The 6,657-nt window shown below is 53.7% G+C and overlaps 1 long non-coding RNA gene across 1 annotated transcript in view; it reads left to right on the top strand.

The window, feature by feature from the left end:
• Positions 1–6,657, top strand: part of LOC108727233 (uncharacterized) — a 20,192-nt gene that overhangs the window by 855 nt on the left and 12,680 nt on the right. Inside the window, exon 2 of the long non-coding RNA XR_001936839.1 lies at positions 425–426. This is a non-coding gene — a long non-coding RNA (uncharacterized lncRNA). The remainder of the gene's footprint in view (positions 1–424; positions 427–6,657) is intronic.

The following is a 6,657-nucleotide window of genomic DNA, read 5'->3' as shown; positions in this document are numbered from 1 at the left end:
ATGCCATTCAATGATAAAGAAATAAAGGTAAAGTTTCGAAATAAAGATAAAATACCAAAGTGAAAATGAAATGAACATTAACTAGGAATAGCCTAAGATAACACATATTTATAATATTATAGGAGAGAGAGATCTACCAGGATGTAACACTCGCGTAAGCATTTTTTGTCCAAAATTCAAGTTCATAATGCTTCGATGTGAATGATATTACATATTTGAGTTGTGCTAGCCTTTTTTTTTTTAATCGCAGTGGAAATGCTCATGCATACCCCGCCCCCCGGGGAAGGGGCAGGGTTATGTGGGACTAGAAGCCAGCGACGGAGACTTACCCACTGAAATCACTGCGAGCGTTCATGCCCAGGCGATGTTTGGGTCAGGTCGGGCTCTTCGCGGCTGCAGTACAATCGACCTGACCCAACGCCAGATGTGCCATGCTGCGCATACCTAGCCGTAATTATTGGCAAGGGGGGATGCCACCTCCCCTTGCCATACATCCCGTTCGGTCGCTGAAAGGAGGCGGCGAATCGCCCGTTCGCCGCCTCACGACCCTTCGGGTGACCGCCGCGTAAGACCGCGGGCGGCCATGCTTGTGGTCGTGTCCGCCATGCTGCGGACAGCCCGCGCGCCGCTCCGTGAAGCGGAGCAACGCGCTAACACCCGCATTAAGGGTGGAGAGGGCGGGTAAGGAGACTAGCTTCTCTCGTCCTCAGCTCCCCTCTCGTCGTTTACGTGCCTTTCTCTGGCACGTTTGTCCCTCTCCTTCTGCAGCATAACGGTTCTGCAGAAGGAGAGAAAGGCGCGCCGACCGTCCTTGGTCAACAGCGCCCGCACTATTGCTGGCATTGCCAGGTCCTGACCGATAGCACTTTTCAGGTCCTCCCTCTGGCGATTCCACGCAGGGCAGTCATTCAGCGTGTGCCGCGCGGTATCAGAGGGGGCGCCGCATTGCCAACATCTTTCGGTATTCTCCTTGCCAATGCGGCGCAGGTATCGGCCGAAATAGCCATGGCCACTCAGCACCTGCGTCGCATGGAAGGAGAAACCGACCCTCAAACCCGACCATTTATCCAAGTGCGGTCGGATTGCGCGGGTTATCTCGTTACTTCCGGCGGCGGAGGATAACCATTCCTTCCACCAGTTCATCATTTTGATTCGAGCCCTATGTTTGACAACCCCGATTACCTGTGGGGGCACAGTCGCGTGTCCACGAGTGTCTCTGAATGCAGAGATCTCCTCATGTACCTCGGCGTACATCCCGTTAGTAATTCCATAGGGGGCACACCCGCTAACGCGGTGTTCGTCGCGAAGGACGTAGTCCTGTAGGACTTGGTTATTCTGCCCGCCATCTTTCGTTGAGCCTTGTGTAATATGGCCAGTATTGCACGGTTCTCCCTTGCTTGTTCCGCCCATATAGGGGCGCCGTATAGCGCTATGGAGTTCACGACCGTAGTGAACAGCCTTCTGACTCTGTCACCGGGTCCTCCGAGGTTAGGTAGTAGTCTGGAAAGTTCCGAACTGGCTCTCTCCATTCTCGTTGCGGTGGCGGAGAAGTGCGCCACGAATCTCCATCTGCTATCTATAATCAATCCTAGATATCTGAGGTGTGGCCCTACTGTCAAGCGCGTATCAGCGACTATGACTTCCGTTTTTTGAAGAAATCGACCCCTGCCGTGGAAACCGATGGCCTCCGTTTTTGTCGACGCCACTTGGAGTCCCAGGCTTGTTATTTCCTGGATTACAACTCGTACGGCCTCGTTGACCTTGAGGACGGCCTCCTCCCAGTCCTCCCCCGCTGCCAAGACAATCGTGTCATCAGCGTAGCACACCGTTCGGCAGTCGGAGGGAAGCTCGTCCTAATCCAGCACTGAGTCATAACCTATGTTCCACAGCAGGGATCCAAGGACGGATCCTTGCGGGACCCTTTATTCGACGCTTCTCACTTCAGTATCTCCATCCCTTACCGGGTACGAGAGAGTACGATCGCTCAGGTACAATCGTATTACCCTTCGCAGATAGAACGGCACTCGGTGCGTCCAGAGTGCCTTGCAAATCGTGTTCCAGGGGATGGCATTAAACGCGTTACGGATATCTAGGGATATGCCGATCGCGACGTCACCCTCCTGCACCGCGTCGTCTGTAAACTGTCGCACCTATAGGATGGCGTCAATGGTGCTCCTTCCTCGCCGAAACCCGTATTGCTCGGCATGGAGGTCTGGGCCTCTCTTCTCCAAATGCTCGACAATTCTGTTCGCAATTATTCTTTCGAACATTTTTGCCTCGTCATCGAGAAGACATATGGGCCGATATGCGGCCGGTCTGTCATCCGATCTGCCGGTCTTCTTAATCAGCACCATGTGCGCCTTCTTCCAAATCGATGGAAATTCACCTCGCTTCAGGCACTCTGTGAACAGATTTCTCATGCGTCCACCTATGGTATGGACCGCGACGTCCCAGGCTTGCGCAGGCACCCCGCTTGGGCCCGGTGCAGCCTTATGCGCTGTCATACCTCTTTGAGACCATTAGTATTTCCTCAGTGGAAACCTCAAAATCCTCCCGCCATGCCGTCCAGCCACTCTGAGGGAGAGGAGGTTCCCTCCAGTCGGCTGTTTCTCCTCCGGCAAGGGGAAAAGTACCTCCAGAGTTTCCTCCAAAAGCGGAGTCTCCATAGACTCCGTAGTGGGGGGGCGACCATCTTCGTAGTTTGTCACGTACGAGTTTATAAGGTCTCCCCCATGGATTCTCGTTGAGAGTGAGCACGAAGTCTTCCCACGCTTTGGCTTTGGCCTTAGCAATGGCATTGCGGAGAGTTCTCCTTGCCTGTCGAAGCTCGCAGACCTTGGCCTCTAGTTCTTCATGATCGCGCCTCGCTCTATGCGCCCTTTTGAGAGCTCGTCTCGCGCGCGTCGCGTCTTCGAGAAGGTTCTCTAGCTCATCGTTCCACCATGGCACACGCCCGACGAGGACGTGTGGTGGCCCTAGGCATCGCGATGTCGCATGTTCATACCAACAGATTTTGAAGCTTACCTGCTTCATTTTCCATGTCCCATTCATCCATAGGCGGGAGGTCTGTCCACGTTCCCGTGTAGATGGCAGCCCTCATAAGGTCCTTGTTCATTTGCTTGAGCCTTCATCTCTGTGGCGGGGCAGCTCTTTTTTCCACCTGTACGTGCGTCCAGCCCAGTTCGAACTCTATGTAGAGGTGGTCCGAAAAAGTTTCCTGCGGGAGGACCCTCCAGTTTTGAATCCTGGTCGCCGCTGATGGATTGGCGAAGGTCACATCGACAATCGATTCACCCTGCGGTCATACGCAGGTGCTGTCTCCACCAATATTAATACAGCACAGGCCCAGCGCGGCCGCCCAGTCCTCAAGGTGTCTGCCCATGAGGTCTGTGCTGCGTGACCCCAATGATTTGATTTCGCATTGAAATCTCCCGCTATTACAGTCGGTTTTGTGTAAAACCGGTTGTAGCAGCATTCAATGTCCGCCAATCTATCCTCGAACTGAGCGATGTCGAAGGAGGGTGAAATGTACGTCCCGATTACTACCATTTCACCCCATTTCACAACAAGGAATCCCTCTCCAATCTCAAGGGGTGAGCATGGGAGTGGGGACTCCGTTTGGCGCCACGTGATAGCCATCAGGCCGAGTCTGTCCGATGCCCAATGAGGGTGATCTGGCGGAACCCTATAAGGTTCAGTCACTATCGCAATGCTCGCATCACGCTTCGCCATGACCTGCAACAACAGATCTTGCGCTTGGCGGGCGTGATTTAAATTACACTGTAAGACCTTGTTAGGCATTGCAGTTGGCCTAGGAGTTGGCCTCCTCCGGGAGTCCTACTGTGAGCCCTGGCCCTGAGCTCATTTCGTGTTAGTCGCAGTTCGTGTGACTCCTTCTCTGCCGCGAGGGAGTCCCCGTTCACCTCCATCAATTGAACCTCATCCGCGATTGCCTTAGCGGCCCGGGTGTGAGGTGGTCTCCTCTCCCTTTGTGGTAGCGGAGGCTCGCACGTGATTTCCATGGTTATTTCCGTATTGGCCGGCGAGTGCCCTCCGTTTTGATATTGGAGCCATCCTACCCTTGTCTCTCTTTCTTTTGTCGGGCGGATTGCAGGCTTTGCCCCCTACTCTATGATTGGCGCGGACGCCCGCTTCTGCGCAGACAGGACAGTGGGCCGGCGAGCTACACTCGCGCGTCACATGTCCCTCCCCGCCGCATCTGTAGCACTTACTGCTGCGATCCATCACACTGGAGCACTCCGCGCGGACATGGCCTCGCTTCATGCATCGATAATATTGAAGAGTCCTGTTTGGAAGGATCTCCAACCTGACTGTCGTCCAGCTTATTCTAACTCGGCCGATTCTAGCCAGTTTGTTGACTGCAGCCAGCGGACATCTGGTCCAGGAGGGAGCCATTTTGGGCCCTGTTTATTGCGCCCACCCTGAGTCTCCGGAGTCGCAGCCGCCTGCTTTGGCCAGAGTGGTAGCGATCTCCTCCTCTGATATAGAATCCTCTAAATCTCTGATGCGAATTTCCGCTGTCTTGAGGGGTCTTGATATAATGACTCCCTCTTGATCAGCTAACGCCGTCCTTAGTTTGTTTGCTAAAGCATCCACTTTTTCCGCGTTTTCAGGTCCAGGTATTTCTAAGAGGAATGCTCCCGTCCTGGCCCTTTTGGATCGTACTTCTCCAATCCCTAGTTCATCAACGTCAATTCTATCTCTTGCTAAACGCATCACTTCCGCGTAGCCCGCTTTACCAGTGCTAGTGTTTTTGCACTGCTGCAGTGCGAGGTGGTCTCTGCAATTTCTGGACGGACGGCCGTTTCAGATCCGTGGTTGATTTGGACGCCTGGCCCGCCGGTGGACCCGTGCGAGGGGTCTTGGCGTTCAGCTTCCTCTTCTCTTTTCGCCCTATTACCTGGGATCAGGTCTCCCGCAGTGGAGAAGGAGTTAAGGTCTCACATGTAGCGAGACCTTTCTGCTCAGGCTGCGGAGCAGGGAGGAGGGGTGGTCTCGACAGTCAACCCTTCCCCTTTTCCCATGGATCCCGTGGGTCCCTATGCTACTTTGTTCTTTATCGTCTTGGACTTAGTTACGGTAGAACTATTCTCCCGATTAGTTCCGTCATCCTGATACGTTCTTGTATGGGAGAGTTCTCCTTTACCCAACTCATTGCGGATGATCTCTCTGATCAGGTTCGCCAGAGAGGCTGAGTCTTCAGAGATGATCGTGGGGGTCACCCCTTCGCGGGCTCTTCGTGTATCCCCTGCCTTAGGGTTTGCCACCAGTGATCTGGCCAGCTTTATTTCGTGCACAATGGCCGGTCGGTCCTCAAGTATACGCACCTTCCCCCGTATTGGAGCCTTACCGCCGGCGGCCACTCCTTCTGTGGGGGTAACATACATTTATCCCCGTCTTCTGCCTGATCCGCTACCGCTATATCCACTGGCGTCTGTTCGGAAGAGGTTTCCGTTTTTTCTCTCCTGGTGGAGGACCTTGTTCCAGTCCTTATCACTTCGTTCTTTTTAGCGCTGCTATCATCAGCGGCCGGTCTTGTCTTTGCGGAGCTCTTTCAATTCTAAGAAGTACTTCTCCGCAAGTTCGGCAGCCTCTAGGGTCCTTTGTCGTTCCTTCTCGAGCTTTTCTTCGGACGAGATCTTGAATTCTTCGAACTCTTTCTTCAGATTTCCTCAGAGTTCGCGTCCTCCTTCGATCTTTCCACTCTGTCGCGAAGGACTTCGGTGCATCCCAGAGTCGCTGCAAATGCCATCCTCAGGGCCTTTTGGTTTGGACTCGCCGCATGAAGTCGTCGAGGGGGCGATCCTCAACTTCCTCTTTTAGCTTGTCTATATCTATCTTTGCCTTTTGCAGGAGCTGGCTGGAGGATAAACTCCTGATCAACTCCTCGCGGGCAAGTCTCAATCCTTTTTCTTTCTCCTCGTTGACCTGTTTCATTGCGTCTCTACGACTGACGTAGTAGGGTATAAGCGGGTCAATCCTCTTCGACTGTACGCTGCCTTCGGTGGAATTATCCCCATCCGACTCCTCGATGCCGGCAATTTTATCCGGGGGTTCCCCGGAATCCCGACTGTCTCGCGTCTCCTCGTCCGACGAGATGACCACGGTCTCGGCTCTTTCCACTTTTTACGGGAGACGCTCCTTCGTGAGTCCGCTTCCGACTCTCTTTCGCTTCCCGGTTTCAAGAAAAGTGACTGGGAAGTGTCAGATTCCAAACGGGAATCTGCTCCATCCGACGCACCATCGCCAGAGCTCTCATTGTCTCTAGTTTTCTGCTGTGAGGACTCCACTGAGGACTTGGAGGACACCTTGGACAACCTAAGGCCGGGTCTGCTCCGCCTGGAAGGACTCGGCGAGGGCGTCGTAGGGGGACCCTGACTGCTCGGTCCAGGAGGGGGGAATTATTCTTCCCCCACCGCGTAGTCGTATGACTCTTTTCCCTTTCAATGATTTTCCTTTCCCAAGAAGTTCTTTCGATCTTAGGAGACCATTCGACTCAACGTATAGCCTGGAATACTCCTCAGCTGGTATCATCCCCAAGCCAAGAGCCATATCTCCATCGAAGCACGTCTTCGTTAATGACGATTCATAGTAATCGTCTTCGTCGTCGTCGCTAAAGTTCACCGGCGACCCCCC

This window comes from Mycetomoellerius zeteki, unplaced genomic scaffold (genome assembly GCF_001594055.1).
Source record: "Mycetomoellerius zeteki isolate Tzet28-1 unplaced genomic scaffold, Tzet1.0 scaffold473, whole genome shotgun sequence".
NCBI classification, from domain to species: Eukaryota; Metazoa; Arthropoda; class Insecta; order Hymenoptera; family Formicidae; genus Mycetomoellerius; species Mycetomoellerius zeteki.
This window is presented reverse-complemented; position numbering and strand designations above follow the sequence as displayed.